The following is a 16,679-nucleotide window of genomic DNA, read 5'->3' on the forward strand; positions in this document are numbered from 1 at the left end:
ATTGGGTTAAAACAACCAAGCTTTAAGAGTGTATATAGTAGTATATTTTTAAGAAATTGTACACTTACCGGCCACTTTATTAGGTACACCTTACTAGTACCAGGTTGGACCCCTTTTGCCTTCAGAACTGTCTTAATCATTTGTGGCAGAGATTCAACAAGCTACTGGAAATATTCCTCAGAAATTTTGCTCCATATTGACATGAAAGCATCACACAGTTGCTGCAGATTTGTCAGCTGCACATCCATGATGCCAATCTCCTGTCCACCACATCCCAAAGCTGCTCTATTGGATTGAGCTCTGCTGACTGTGGAGGCCATTTGAGTACAGTGAACTCATTGTCATGTTCAAGAAACCAGTCTGAGATGATTGAGCTTTATGACAGGGTGTGTTATCCTGCTGGAAGTAGCCATAAGAAGATGGAGACACTGTGCTCATAAAGGAATGGACATGGTCAGCAGCAATACTCAGGTAGGCTGTGGCGTTGATGCTCAGTTGGTACTAATGAGCCCAAAGTGTGCCAAGAAAATCTCCCCCACACCATTACACCACCACCACCACCAGCCTGAACCGCTGATGCAAGGCAGGATGAATCCATGCTTTCATAGTGTTGGTGCCAAATTCTACCGTAACCATCCGATTGTGTCAGCAGAAATGGAGACTCATCAGAGCAGCAACGTTTCTCCAATCTTCTATTGTCCAGTTTTGGTGAGTCTGTGTGAATTGTAGCCTCAGTTTCCTGTTCTTAGCTGACAGGAGCGGCACCCGGTGTGCTCTTCTGCTGCTGTAGCCCATCCGCCTCAAGGTTGGACGTGTTGTGTGTTCAGAGATGCTCTTCTGCAGAGCTCGGTTGTAATGAGTGCTTATTTGAGTTTCTATCAGCTGGAACCAGTCTGGCCATTCTCCTCTGACCTCTGGCATCAACAAGGCATTTGCACCCACAAAACTGCCGCTCACTGGATATTTCCTCTTTGTTGGAGCATTCTCTGTAAACCCTAGAGATGGTTGTGCGTGAAAATCCCAGTAGATCAGCAGTTTCTGAAATACTCAGATCAGCCCGTCTGACACCAACAACCATGCCACGTTCAAAGTCACTTAAATCCCCTTTCTTCCCCATTCTGATGCTCAGTTTGAATTGCAGCAGATCGTCTTGACTACATGCCTACATGCCTACATGGCTAAATGCACTGAGTTGCTGCCATGTGATTGGCTGATTAGAAACTTGCATTACAGGTGTACCTAATAAAGTGGCCAGTAAGTGTATATATTTTATTTTATTTTATTTTAAGGTGAAATTTGAGTTTGTGTGCTTTGTCCTGCGCTGTTATTTATGCATGTCACAGTAGTCTGAAAGTGAAGTCTGCGTTCTGTGCAGTGCCATCATCTGGGAAAGAGAAAAGAGGACTCTGCTGGTCAGTGTGTGGTTACGGGTGGGTCGAGTTCTGCTATGCATGTCCACAGTCCCAGAAAGACACCAAAACCTCCAGCACAAACCAAACATAACAAACATTTGCCCACGCTTTGACCATCCCGACATGGACGAGTGAACACATACCAGCATTTCTGGAACTTCAGGGAAATTACAGACGCACTAAACTCACCTGAGATTACGGGAATTGACCATCTTCACACACACAAAAAAAACAGATGTAGGAGCTGATCTCCTGAATTGCCTGAGAATCATTTCTATCAATGCAGACACAGCATTGAAACAAACATGCAGGTACCATTGTCATTCTTTTAAGAATATTTCTCAAGTGTTGCTTAAGGGAGAGAAGATTTTTCTTTTTTAATCAAAATAGTTTTAATAACTCATTTCTAATAACTAATTTATTTTGTCTTTCCTATGATGACAGCATTTCCCAGAGATGGATGCGGCTGGAAGGGCATCCGCTGCATAAAAATGTGCTGGATAAGTTGGCGGTTCATTCTGCTGTGGCGACCCCGGATTAATAAAGGGACTAATCCGAAAAGCAAATGAATGAATGAATGAATGATGACAGCACATAACATTTGACCAGATATTTGTTCAGATACTAGTATTCAACTAAACGTGACATTTAAAGGCTTAACTAGGTTATAATGTTGATAACAGTGGTTTGTTCTGTAAACAATCAAACATAATGATTTCTTAAGGAGGCTAAAAATATTAAACCTAAAATTCTTATTGAAAGATTTAAAACTGCTTTTATTACAGCAAAAATAAGACTTTCATCATAAGAAAAACATTATGGAAAATAAATACTCTGTGTAAGAAATTAAACATTATGTACAATATTATTGGCGCATCCTTGTGCTTTATTTATTAATGTGACCAGACTATATTTGGACTTCGTTCACACAAATGACCAGGCTATGCATTTAAACCTCAGTGTGTCATCAGGAACCATGACTTTTGATTTGGACTCTTTTGTAAATGCGTTTGTTTTTAATGTGATTAACCAGTCACCGTTTACTGCCATTATATCAATCACCACGGACAGTGGAAATAGCCTGAATGCATTTGTGAGAAAATCTCCTTGAATGCATTTGTGAGTAAATCTGCCTGAATGCATTTGTGAGAAAATCTCCCTGGATGCATTTGTGAGAAAATCTGCCTGAATGCATTTGTGAGAAAATCTGCCTGAATGCATTTGTGAGAAAATCTCCTTGAATGCATTTGTGAGAAAATCTCCCTGATTGCATTTGTGAGTAAATCTGCCTGAATGCATTTGTGAGAAAATCTGCCTGAATGCATTTGTGAGAAAATCTGCCTGGATGCATTTGTGAGAAAATCTGCCTGAATGCACAATACGCCTGCTTCCATTTATGAGAAAGTCTGTCTGGATACATTTGTGAGAAAATCCCAATAGTATCTGGATGCAGACTGCGATTTGCAAGCTGAGACTACATATCTTAGACTTGCAATGTTTGTGAGAAAATGGCCAGATATGCAGCTGTATGCACACTGAAAAATGACTCACTGGATTTACTGAATTTTTAGTACTTTTACTAATTTCAAAAGGAGGGCTAATAATTTTGAATTCAGCTGTATCCCATAGAAATGGTATAATAGAACATTTCAGCGGTTTTAAAACCTTGACTTTTGCAAACCGCGGTAAACGTTGAAACCAGTTATCGTTCCATGCTTTCAGCCGACTGGACTCAAACCCAGTAAAGTAAAAGGTTGGTGCTGGGATCTGCTTTGCTGTAGATGTGTGAGGATGGCGGAGCGGGTCTGGGTGTGCCGGACGTTCTGTTCCCACAAGATCTCTGTGGCGTTTCTGCCCTGTCATTACAGTCTGCCAGCGGTGCCAGTGCAAAACCAGCCTGCACTCACTCTATACAGTCTCTGACTGCATTAAAAAACACTTAAAGGGGTAGTTCAATCAAAAATTTAATTCCCTGTTCATTTACGCACCCACAGGTCATCCAAGATGTGACTTTTTTGTTTCAGTAGAACATTAACCCTTGTGTGCTGTTGGGGAGGCTTTCATCCACTCTGGGCTGATTTTGAGTCTTAATATTGACACAGGTTTCTCTGTGTTTCAGCAAATGGAATGATTTTTGCTGACAAATCTTTTTTTGACACAGATTTTAGGGAAATGCTTTGAAATTTTTAACAAAATTGAACAATACACTTTGGGCAAATGTTCTACACTTTGGTTACGTTAGTGTCTGTTTTTGCTACACTGACTTCTATTATAATCACATTTATTGATTCTGTGATTTATAATGACAAAAAAAATTACAAAAAAAAGTAAATAATGACAAAAAGTACTAATCTGTGGATCTCCTTACTTCCGGGTGCAGCCGTGGCTGGTGCATTCTGGGAAATTTTCTTGCCTCTTGGGTTCAAGTGTGGTCCTAAAAAATCTTTGTTCGAAGGGCTATTCACCCCTTCCTCCTAGCCCTACACCTTCAAGCTAAAGAGAATAGGGACACCCCTACCTCTTGGCGGGAATGCGCAAAACGAGGGGTAGGGGTAACCCCTTAAGGGCTTAACGGGTAGAATTGGGACTAGGCCATAATCATGCATTACAGATTATTGGTGGTCTCCCAGTTGGCAATTTTTAAATATTTGTGGCTGATCATCCATTGCAAAAAAAGCTTAGTTTCTGCCTACTATAACGACTATAGTGTGTGAGATACAGGGCCGGTGCGTCCATAGAATCGAGAAGGTGGCGTCCCCGACACTACCATCACCTCTTGCAGCCTCAGTTATATCCGCGTGTAGGGCGGCATCCGCGACACTACCTTCACCACCGGCGCCCTTAGTTCTATCCGCGTCTAGGGCGGCAGAATAGAGAGGGTGGCGTCTGCGACACTACCCTCACCACCCGCGCCCTCAGTTATATCCACGTCTAGGGCGGCGTCTGCGACACTACCCCTTACCACCCGCGCCCTCAGTTATATCCGCGTGTAGAGCGGCAGAATAGAGAAGGCAGCATCCACGACTCTACCCTCGTCACCCGCGCCCTCAGTTATATCCGCGTCTAGGGCGGCGTTTGCGACACTAACCTCACCACACACGCCCTTAGTTATATCCGCGTCTAGGGCGGCAGAATAGAGAGGGCGGCGTCCTCGACACTACCCTCACCACCCGGGCTCTCAGTTATATCCGCGTCTAGGGCGGCGTTTGCGACACTAACCTCACCACACACGCCCTTAGTTATATCCGCGTCTAGGGCGGCAGAATAGAGAGGGCGGCGTCCTCGACACTACCCTCACCACCCGGGCTCTCAGTTATATCCGCGTCTAGGGCGGCGTTTGCGACACTAACCTCACCACACACGCCCTTAGTTATATCCGCGTCTAGGGCGGCAGAATAGAGAGGGCGGCGTCCTTGACACTACCCTCACCACCCGGGCTCTCAGTTATATCCGCGTCTAGGGCGGCGTCCGCAACATTATCACTCGCGCCCTCAGTTATATCCGCGTGTAGGGCGGCATCCGCGACACTACCTTCACCACCGGCGCCCTTAGTTCTATCCGCGTCTAGGGCGGCAGAATAGAGAGGGTGGCGTCTGCGACACTACCCTCACCACCCGCGCCCTCAGTTATATCCACGTCTAGGGCGGCGTCTGCGACACTACCCCTTACCACCCGCGCCCTCAGTTATATCCGCGTGTAGAGCGGCAGAATAGAGAAGGCGGCATCCACGACTCTACCCTCGTCACCCGCGCCCTCAGTTATATCCGCGTCTAGGGCGGCGTCTGCGACACTACCCCTTACCACCCGCGCCCTCAGTTATATCCGCGTGTAGAGCGGCAGAATAGAGAAGGCGGCATCCACGACTCTACCCTCGTCACCCGCGCCCTCAGTTATATCCGCGTCTAGGGCGGTGTTTGCGACACTAACCTCACCACACACGCCCTTAGTTATATCCGCGTCTAGGGCGGCAGAATAGAGAGGGTGGCGTCCTCGACACTACCCTCACAACCCGGGCTCTCAGTTATATCCGCGTCTAGGGCGGCGTCCGCAACATTATCACTCGCGCCCTCAGTTATATCCGCGTGTAGGGCGGCATCCGCGACACTACCTTCACCACCGGCGCCCTTAGTTCTATCCGCGTCTAGGGCGGCAGAATAGAGAGGGTGGCGTCTGCGACACTACCCTCACCACCCGCGCCCTCAGTTATATCCACGTCTAGGGCGGCGTCTGCGACACTACCCCTTACCACCCGCGCCCTCAGTTATATCCGCGTGTAGAGCGGCAGAATAGAGAAGGCAGCATCCACGACTTTACCCTCGTCACCCGCGCCCTCAGTTATATCCGCGTATAGGGCGGCGTTTGCGACACTAACCTCACCACACACGCCCTTAGTTATATCCGCGTCTAGGGCGGCAGAATAGAGAGGGCGGCGTCCTCGACACTACCCTCACCACCCGGGCTCTCAGTTATATCCGCGTCTAGGGCGGCGTCCGCGACATTATCACCCACGCCCTCAGTTATATCCGCGTCTAGGGCGGCAGAATAGAGAGGGCGGCGTCCTCGACACTACCCTCACCACCCGGGCTCTCAGTTATATCCGCGTCTAGGGCGGCGTCCGCGACATTATCACTCGCGCCCTCAGTTATATCCGCGTATAGGGCGGCATCCGCGACACTACCTTCACCACCGGCGCCCTTAGTTCTATTCACGTCTAGGGCGGCAGAATAGAGAGGGTGGCGTCTGCGACACTACCCTCACCACCCGCGCCCTCAGTTATATCCGCGTGTAGAGCGGCAGAATAGAGAAGGCGGCATCCACGACACTACCCTCGTCACCCGCGCCCTCAGTTATATTCGCGTCTAGGGCGGCGTTTGCGACACTAACCTCACCACACACGCCCTTAGTTATATCCGCGTCTAGGGCGGCAGAATAGAGAGGGCGGCGTCCTCGACACTACCCTCACCACCCGGGCTCTCAGTTATATCCGCGTCTAGGGCGGCGTCCGCAACATTATCACTCGCGCCCTCAGTTATATCCGCGTCTAGGGCGGCAGAATAGAGAGGGCGGCGTCCTCGACACTACCCTCACCACGCGGGCTCTCAGTTATATCCGCGTCTAGGGCGGCGTCTGCGATATTATCACTCGCGCCCTCAGTTATATCCGCGTCTAGGGCGGCAGAATAGAGAGGGTGGCGTCCTCGACACTACCCCCACCACCCGAGCTCTCAGTTATATCCGCGTCTAGGGCGGCGTCCGCGACACTACCTTCAGCACCCGCCCCCTCAGTTATATCCACGTCTAGGGCGGCAGAATAGAGAGGGCGGCGTCTGCAACAGCTCCCTCGCCCCCATCATAACCCCCCTTCACTTTAGGGGTTGTGTGCGGCGTGATCATCCTTTGCCTAGATGATCAGTTCAGCTTGCTCCGGCCCTGGTGAGATAGAAAGACCTTCACGGACGTACCTTGATATAACTCGATAAGATTAATCTAGATTTTAAAAAATTATATATGCCCACCAATAGTTTTAGTTTTCTTTCCTAGATTAGGGTATTTAATGGGGAATTTGCTATAAAAATGTCTAACAGCTGTTGTGAACTGTATCTCTTTGCAATAAAAATAACTTTAATATAAAAATTAAGGTTTTACTGAGATCTATTGTTGGTGATTGGATGAATGTTGGCCTGATTGAGTTGCTTTACTGGGAAACGCAAAACTAAAACCTGTTCAAAATGATTTAAGACCTACAACACGATATTTCAGTCAATTTAAGACTTTTACACCAAGCAGACACCGTTACTGGTTACTTAAAAATAAACAGTAATTCGATTACATAACTGATGTTACTTGTAATGCATTACCCACAGGATTTAACCATTAAGCATGGTAAGCAACTGCTAAGGGCCCCAGGAAATTTAGGCGCCCTCAATAAATACCTAGAAGTTTAAATTATATTAATGTATTATATATATATATATAAAACATCGCTTCCTCTCTAATAAATAAAGGGAACAGACAGACAGACAGCTAGATAGATAGCGTTTATATTAGGACTTTTGGGCCCCATGTGTGGGAATGCTCAGGGACCCTAAATCCCCACATCCGCCACTGCCCACAATGCTGTGCGACACTGAATTATCACTCAGAGTCTTTTTGTTTTGTTACGACAGGAGAGATGAAGGGACAAAAAACCCACATGTACTGTACTGAATTATTATCTTAATGAGTTCACTGACAGATTTGCATGTGTGTTTCTGCTTTGGATCGCAAAGAAAAATAAAGAGTTGCTTGAGAGACTTTGGTTTGTTTCATTCAAAAAGCCTTGAGGTTTGTGGCTTGCTTTGCTCTTTTGGTTTTCCATAGAGGAGTCTCTGTGTTGGAGCCGCACAAAAGAGCTTTTCACACTTTACCTAGCTAACCTGGGTCAGTATAAACCTGGTTAAACACAATACTACCAGGTTATCACTGGGTCCAGACGTCCACAGATATGTTTGGCGAATCACCAAATCTGTTTATTTACCTATGCAAATGCATGTTTTTTAGTTTATATATTAATTTTAGAAGTATTATTAACTAATGTGCAATTGTGTACATGATTTATTCACAATTTATTCACATTTTGTAAAGTAGCATTTTCTGTCTTTTAGTAAATATATATATATATATATATAAATATATATATATATATATATATATATATATATATATATATATATATATATTTACTAAAAGACAGAAAATGCTACTTTACAAAATGTGAATAAATTGTGAATAAATAAATATATATATAAATATACACCCACATAGGTTTTTAGCTATTATACACATTATTCCACATAAATATAGAATAGTTGACTTTACTTAAAATAAGTGAGTAAATCTGTTGATTTTAAAGCGATTAGTTGACTTTACTTAAAATAAGCGAGTAAACCTGTTGATTTTAAAGCGATTAGTTGACTTTACTTAAAATAAGTGAGTAAACCTGTTGCTTTTAAAGCGATTAGTTGACTTTACTTAAAATAAGTGAGTAAACCTGTTGCTTTTAAAGCGATTAGTTGACTTTACTTAAAATAAGTGAGTAAACCTGTTGCTTTTAAAGCGATTAGTTGACTTTACTTAAAATAAGTGAGTAAACCTGTTGATTTTAAAGCGATTAGTTGACTTTACTTAAAATAAGTGAGTAAACCTGTTGCTTTTAAAGCAATTAGTTGACTTTACTTAAAATAAGTGAGTAAACCTGTTGCTTTTAAAGCGATTAGTTGACTTTACTTAAAATAAGTGAGTAAACCAGTTGCTTTTAAAGCGATTAGTTGACTTTACTTAAAATAAGTGAGTAAACCTGTTGATTTTAAAGCGATTAGTTGACTTTACTTAAAATAAGTGAGTAAACCTGTTGCTTTTAAAGCAATTAGTTGACTTTACTTAAAATAAGTGAGTAAACCTGTTGCTTTTAAAGCGATTAGTTGACTTTACTTAAAATAAGTGAGTAAACCTGTTGCTTTTAAAGCGATTAGTTGACTTTACTTAAAATAAGTGAGTAAACCTGTTGCTTTTAAAGCGATTAATTGACTTAAAATAAGTGAGTAAACCAGTTGCTTTTAAAGCGATTAGTTGACTTTACTTTAATTAAGTGAGTAAATCTGTTGATTTTAAAGCAATTAGTTGACTTTATTTTAAATAAGTGAGTAAATCTGATGTTTTTAAAGCGATTAGTTGACTTTACTTAAAATAAATGAATAAACCTGTTGCTTTTAAAGCGATTAGTTGACTTAAAATAAGTGAGTAAACCTGTTGCTTTTAAAGCAATTAGTTGACTTTACTTAAAATAAGTGAGTAAACCTGTTGCTTTTAAAGCGATTAGTTGACTTTACTTAAAATAAGTGAGTAAACCTGTTGCATTTAAAGCGATTAGTTGACTTTACTTAAAATAAGTGAGTAAACCTGTTGCTTTTAAAGCGATTAGTTGACTTTACTTAAAATAAGTGAGTAAACCTGTTGCTTTTAAAGCGATTAGTTGACTTTACTTAAAATAAGTGAGTAAACCTGTTGCTTTTAAAGCGATTAGTTGACTTTACTTAAAATAAGTGAGTAAACCTGTTGCTTTTAAAGCGATTAGTTGACTTTACTTAAAATAAGTGAGTAAACCTGTTGATTTTAAAGCGATTAGTTGACTTTACTTAAAATAAGTGAGTAAACCTGTTGCTTTTAAAGCGATTAGTTGACTTTACTTAAAATAAGTGAGTAAACCTGTTGCTTTTAAAGCGATTAGTTGACTTTACTTAAAATAAGTGAGTAAACCTGTTGCTTTTAAAGCGATTAGTTGACTTTACTTAAAATAAGTGAGCAAACCTGTTGATTTTAAAGCGATTAGTTGACTTTACTTAAAATAAGTGAGTAAACCTGTTGCTTTTAAAGCGATTAGTTGACTTTACTTAAAATAAGTGAGTAAACCTGTTGCTTTTAAAGCGATTAATTGACTTAAAATAAGTGAGTAAACCTGTTGCTTTTAAAGCGATTAGTTGACTTTACTTAAAATAAGTGAGTAAACCTGTTGCTTTTAAAGCGATTAGTTGACTTTACTTAAAATAAGTGAGTAAACCTGTTGCTTTTAAAGCGATTAGTTGACTTTACTTAAAATAAGTGAGTAAACCTGTTGCTTTTAAAGCGATTAGTTGACTTTACTTAAAATAAGTGAGTAAACCTGTTGCTTTTAAAGCGATTAGTTGACTTTACTTAAAATAAGTGAGCAAACCTGTTGATTTTAAAGCGATTAGTTGACTTTACTTAAAATAAGTGAGTAAACCTGTTGCTTTTAAAGCGATTAGTTGACTTTACTTAAAATAAGTGAGTAAACCTGTTGCTTTTAAAGCGATTAATTGACTTAAAATAAGTGAGTAAACCTGTTGCTTTTAAAGCGATTAGTTGACTTTACTTAAAATAAGTGAGTAAACCTGTTGCTTTTAAAGCGATTAGTTGACTTTACTTAAAATAAGTGAGTAAACCTGTTGCTTTTAAAGCGATTAATTGACTTAAAATAAGTGAGTAAACCTGTTGCTTTTAAAGCGATTAGTTGACTTTACTTTAAATAAGTGAGTAAATCTGTTGATTTTAAAGCAATTAGTTGACTTTACTTAAAATAAGTGAGTAAATCTGATGTTTTTAAAGCGATTAGTTGACTTAACTTAAAATAAATGAATAAACCTGTTGCTTTTAAAGCGATTAGTTGACTTAAAATAAGTGAGTAAACTTGTTGCTTTTAAAGCAATTAGTTGACTTTACTTAAAATAAGTGAGTAAACCTGTTGCTTTTAAAGCGATTAGTTGACTTTACTTAAAATAAGTGAGTAAACCTGTTGCATTTAAAGCGATTAGTTGACTTTACTTAAAATAAGTGAGTAAACCTGTTGCTTTTAAAGCGATTAGTTGACTTTACTTAAAATAAGTGAGTAAACCTGTTGCTTTTAAAGCGATTAGTTGACTTAAAATAAGTGTGTAAACCTGTTGCTTTTAAAGCGATTAGTTGACTTAAAATAAGTGAGTAAACCTGTTGCTTTTAAAGCGATTAATTGACTTAAAATAAGTGAGCAAACCTGTTGCTTTTAAAGCGATTAGTTGACTTAAAATAAGTGAGTAAACCTGTTGCTTTTGAAGAGATTAGTTGACTTAAAATAAGTGAGTAAACCTGTTGCTTTTAAAGCGATTAGTTGACTTTACTTAAAATAAGTGAGTAAACCTGTTGCTTTTAAAGCGATTAGTTGACTTTACTTAAAATAAGTGAGTAAACCTGTTGCTTTTAAAGCGATTAGTTGACTTTACTTAAAATAAGTGAGTAAACCTGTTGCTTTTAAAGCGATTAGTTGACTTTACTTAAAATAAGTAAGTAAACCTGTTGATTTTAAAGCGATTAGTTGACTTTACTTAAAATAAGTGAGTAAACCTGTTGCTTTTAAAGCGATTAGTTGACTTTACTTAAAATAAGTGAGTAAACCTGTTGCTTTTAAAGCGATTAGTTGACTTTACTTAAAATAAGTGAGTAAATCTGTTGCTTTTAAAGCGATTAGTTGACTTAAAATAAGTGAGTAAACCTGTTGCTTTTAAAGCGATTAATTGACTTAAAATAAGTGAGTAAACCTGTTGCTTTTAAAGCGATTAGTTGACTTTACTTTAAATAAGTGAGTAAATCTGTTGATTTTAAAGCAATTAGTTGACTTTACTTAAAATAAGTGAGTAAATCTGATGTTTTTAAAGCGATTGGTTGACTTTACTTAAAATAAGTGAGTAAATCTGATGTTTTTAAAGCAATTAGTTGACTTTACTTAAAATAAGTGAGTAAATCTGATGTTTTTAAAGCGATTAGTTGACTTTACTTAAAATAAATGAATAAACCTGTTGCTTTTAAAGCGATTAGTTGACTTAAAATAAGTGAGTAAACCTGTTGCTTTTAAATCAATTAGTTGACTTTACTTACAATAAGTGAGTAAACCTGTTGCATTTAAAGCGATTAGTTGACTTTACTTAAAATAAGTGAGTAAACCTGTTGCTTTTAAAGCGATTAGTTGACTTTACTTAAAATAAGTGAGTAAACCTGTTGCTTTTAAAGCGATTAGTTGACTTTACTTAAAATAAGTGAGTAAAACTTTTGCTTTTAAAGCGATTAGTTGACTTTACTTAAAATAAGTGAGTAAACCTTTTGCTTTTAAAGCGATTAGTTGACTTTACTTAAAATAAGTGAGTAAACCTGTTGCTTTTAAAGCGATTAGTTGACTTTACTTAAAATAAGTGAGTAAACCTGTTGCTTTTAAAGCGATTAGTTGACTTTACTTAAAATAAGTGAGTAAATCTGTTGCTTTTAAAGCGATTAGTTGACTTTACTTAAAATAAGTGAGTAAACCTTTTGCTTTTAAAGCGATTAATTGACTTAAAATAAGTGAGTAAACCTGTTGCTTTTAAAGCGATTAGTTGACTTTACTTTAAATACGTGAGTAAATCTGTTGATTTTAAAGCAATTAGTTGACTTTACTTAAAATAAGTGAGTAAATCTGATGTTTTTAAAGCGATTAGTTGACTTAACTTAAAATAAATGAATAAACCTGTTGCTTTTAAAGCGATTAGTTGACTTAAAATAAGTGAGTAAACCTGTTGCTTTTAAAGCGATTAGTTGACTTTACTTCAAATAAGTGAGTAAACCTGTTGCTTTTAAAGCGATTAGTTGACTTTACTTCAAATAAGTGAGTAAACCTGTTGCTTTTAAAGCAATTAGTTGACTTTACTTAAAATAAGTGAGTAAACCTGTTGCTTTTAAAGCGATTAGTTGACTTTACTTAAAATAAGTGAGTAAACCTGTTGCTTTTAAAGCGATTAGTTGACTTTACTTAAAATAAGTGAGTAAACCTTTTGCTTTTAAAGCGATTAGTTGACTTAAAATAAGTGAGTAAACCTTTTGCTTTTAAAGCGATTAGTTGACTTAAAATAAGTGAGTAAACCTGTTTCTTTTAAAGCGATTAATTGACTTAAAATAAGTGAGTAAACCTGTTGCTTTTAAAGCGATTAGTTGACTTAAAATAAGTGAGTAAACCTGTTGCTTTTAAAGCGATTAGTTGACTTTACTTTAAATAAGTGAGTAAATCTGTTGATTTTAAAGCAATTAGTTGACTTTACTTAAAATAAGTGAGTAAATCTGATGTTTTTAAAGCGATTAGTTGACTTTACTTAAAATAAGTGAGTAAACCTGTTGATTTTAAAGAAATTAGTTGTTAGGTTTACTCATTGATTTTAAGTAAAGTCAACTAATCACTCTAAAAACAACAGGTTTACTGTCTTTGTTAAGGTAAAATATTTATGTTTTAGTGTGAATAAGTCTTAAGTGGCCATATCTACATATCATATGTAAAACCTGGTAATATATTTTCCAAACTGTAGATATTTTTTTATTTACTAATGGACCCACTTTATACTATTTGTTCTTTCTAAAAAATCTTTAGTGTCTGTAAATAAAATCAGCAACATTGTGAATAACCAGAGTAAATGAACAGCAAAGTTACATTTCTGGGTGAAGAAAGTCTGAAACAGCACCAGAGTTTCAATCTTTGTTTCATTCCAGCTTTGAAAAAAATCATTTTTTCAGTTGCAGCAGGAAAAGCAAGCAAGTGTGGTTTTTGTGGGGGTTTAGTAGTAAAAAAAATGGTGTTCTACCTCCAAAGATAATATTTTCTGAAGATCTATGCACACACATCTGCTTCTTTTTATGGGCGACTTATTGGTAGCACCAATGTTTTTCTTGGTCCTGCAGCTCTCCTATGGTGCTCTTCCAGACTCAATGCTAATGTTTCTGCCACTTACAGGAGTCAGACTCTGGGGAAGTTTCTTGAAGACGGGCTCTCAGCTTCTTCCTCCAGTTCTGAAGTGATGATTTCTGAGGGCAGATCAGAGACCCTTTAATGTGCAAACTGCACTGACACACAGCATGGATTTTAGAGTGAATATTAGCCTCCAGGGGCCACATCAAGCTTCCTTGGCATTTAATCAAATACCTTAATATAAACAAACAAAAATGTATGTGTGTGTGTGTATATATATATAGATATATATATATATATACACACACATACACACTTACTGGCCACTTTATTAGGTACATGTACACCTGTCCAACTGCTTATTAACGCATATTTCTAATCAGCCAATCACATGGCAGCAACTCAATGCATTTAGAAATGTAGACATGATCAAGACGATTTACTGCAGTTCAAACTGAGCATCAGAATGGGGAAGAAAGGGGATTTAAGTGACTTTGAACACGGCATAGTTGTTGGTGCAAGACGGGCTGCTCTGAGTATTTCAGAAACTACTAGGATTTTCATGCACAACCATCTCTAGGGTTTACAGAGAATGGTCTGAAAAAGAGGAAATATTCAGTGAGTGGCAGTTCTGTGGGTGCAAATGCCTTGTTGATGCCAGAGGTCAGAGGAGAATGGCCAGACTGGTTCCAGCTGATAGAAAGGCAACAGTAACTCAAATAAGCACTCGTTACAACTAAGCTCTGCAGAAGAGCATCTCTGAACACACAACACGTCCAACCTTGAGGCGGATGGGCTACAGCAGCAGAAGAGCACACCGGGTGCCGCTCCTGTCAGCTAAGAACAGGAAACTGAGGCTACAATTCACACAGACTCACCAAAACTGGACAATAGAAGATTGGAGAAACGTTGCCTGCTCTGATGAGTCTCCATTTCTGCTGTCGGATGGTCGGGTCAGAATTTGGCCTCAACAACATGAAAGCACGGATCCATGCTGCCTTGTATCAGAGGTTCAGGCTGGTGGTGGTGGTGTAATGGTGTGGGGCAGATTTTCTTTGGGTCCATTAGTACCAATTGAGCATCAACGCCACAGCCTACCTGAGTATTGCTGCTGACCATGTCCATCCCTTTATGAGCACAGTGTCTCCATCTTCTGATGGCTACTTCCAGCAGGATAACGCAGCATGTCATAAAGCTCAATCATCTCAGACTGGTTTCTTGAACATGACGATGAGTTCACTGTACTCAAATGGCCTCCACAGTCACCAGAGCTCAATCCAATAGAGCAGCTTTGGGATGTGGTGGAACGGGAGATTGGCATCATGGATGAGCAGCCGACAAATCTGCAGCAACTGTGTGATGCTATCATGTCAATATGGAGCAAAATCTCTAAGGAATATTTCCAGTAGCTTGTTGAATCTACGCCACTAAGGATTAAAGCAGTTCTGAATGCAAAAGTGTGTTCAACCCGGAACTAGTAAGGTATACCTAATAAAGTGGCCGGTGAGTGTAAATATTTTACTTCTAAAATTGTAATATTTGTTTTTTTCCAAATATTTTCAACATTCAAAATACGAGTTATTACACCAAAACTTAGCCTTTTTTTAGTTAAAACACTGGTGAGTGGGATCTTTGTGTATTGTGTGGTTTAAAAATGAATATAAACATTGAAATTTTTTTTTTTTGCTTTCATCTGCAGTTGATGAACAACAAAACAACTAAAACAACACAACATAAATACATAAATTGTAAATACAGAAGAGCTAAGAATTTGGATGGTCCCTAATTGTCTTTCTTTAACTGTAAATATATATATATATATATATATATATATATATATATATATATATATATATATATATATATATATATATATATATATGCATTATTTATTGAAATATTATTTTTAAAAAATTATATATAATATAATATATATATATATATATATATATATATATATATATATATATATATATATATATATATATATATGTCATGTAAACACTATGTGGCGCACAAACAAAAACAAATAAATAAACAAGAGTTAAGGGCACAAACATTAAAACCAGCGTCTACATTTACCAAGACTAGGCTCACTCCTGCTTCTCAAAAGCTTTTTGTTCAGAGACATCAGCTGAATACTCATATTCACGGTGTAAAAGTGATGTACTGTCAGTTCGGGCCATCATTTGCAGACGCCAGACAGCTTGTGCTTTTCTTTCCTCCCGCCATGTTTGCTCATTGGCGCGAACCGGATGCGCGTTCCCGAGCCGCTTCGGGATTTCGCGGGATTTTCACGCTACATTAATAAAAGCCGCGCTCTGCTAATATGCTAAATACAGTTCCGCGTTGAAAAGAAAATACGTGCCAGATCGTAATTTGAGTCGAATTAAACTCCTCTAATGGCATCCTCCAGAAAGTGCAAAGCAAATATTCTCTCTTTTTCCAGCGAGTGGTTTTGACAGGATCTTAAACACATCTGGATAGTGTAGCTACAGCAGATGAAACACACACTATTCTTTCTTCAGCTCTGTAAACTCTGGCCTGCAGTCAGTCTGGCGGGAAAATCAAAACAAATATGTGTTTTCTTTAACAAACTGCGACTTATCTTTTCCACCAGAGCAGAACATCTTAAAAACCAAGGAATTTGATTCCTTAAAGGGGCAGTTCACTAAAAATGAAAAGTTACTTACACTCAACCTAAAGTTTCTTTCTTTTGAACACAAAACAAGATATTATGATAAATGATGGGAAAAAGCAGCCATAGTAGCAACAAAAACATACAACAAAAACAGTGGCTGTAAATTCTATATTTCTTTGCAATATTTTATGTTTAGCAGAATAAAGAAAAAGGTTTGAACAAATAGAGGATGACTAAATGTTTTTTTTTTGGGGGGGGGGGGGGGTGGACTGTAAGACGATCATCATTAGTCTTTATTGCCTGAAAGAAAGTAATCAAGTATTTTACTTCAATGA

General features: G+C 38.7%; 1 protein-coding gene across 3 annotated transcripts in view; it reads right to left on the reverse strand.

The window, feature by feature from the left end:
* mef2ca (myocyte enhancer factor 2ca) overlaps nt 1-15,972 on the reverse strand; it is a 128,712-nt gene extending 112,740 nt beyond the window's left edge. For all 3 annotated transcript variants that reach the window (XM_073913507.1, XM_073913503.1, XM_073913502.1), the window contains exons 1-2: nt 15,786-15,972; nt 13,747-13,819 (exon numbers count right to left, since the gene is read on the reverse strand). The gene's annotated coding sequence lies outside the window, so the exon portion shown is untranslated. The remainder of the gene's footprint in view (nt 1-13,746; nt 13,820-15,785) is intronic.
* Nucleotides 15,973-16,679: the final 707 nt, after the last annotated feature.

This window comes from Danio rerio, chromosome 10, assembly GCF_049306965.1.
Source record: "Danio rerio strain Tuebingen ecotype United States chromosome 10, GRCz12tu, whole genome shotgun sequence".
NCBI classification, from domain to species: domain Eukaryota; kingdom Metazoa; phylum Chordata; class Actinopteri; order Cypriniformes; family Danionidae; genus Danio; species Danio rerio.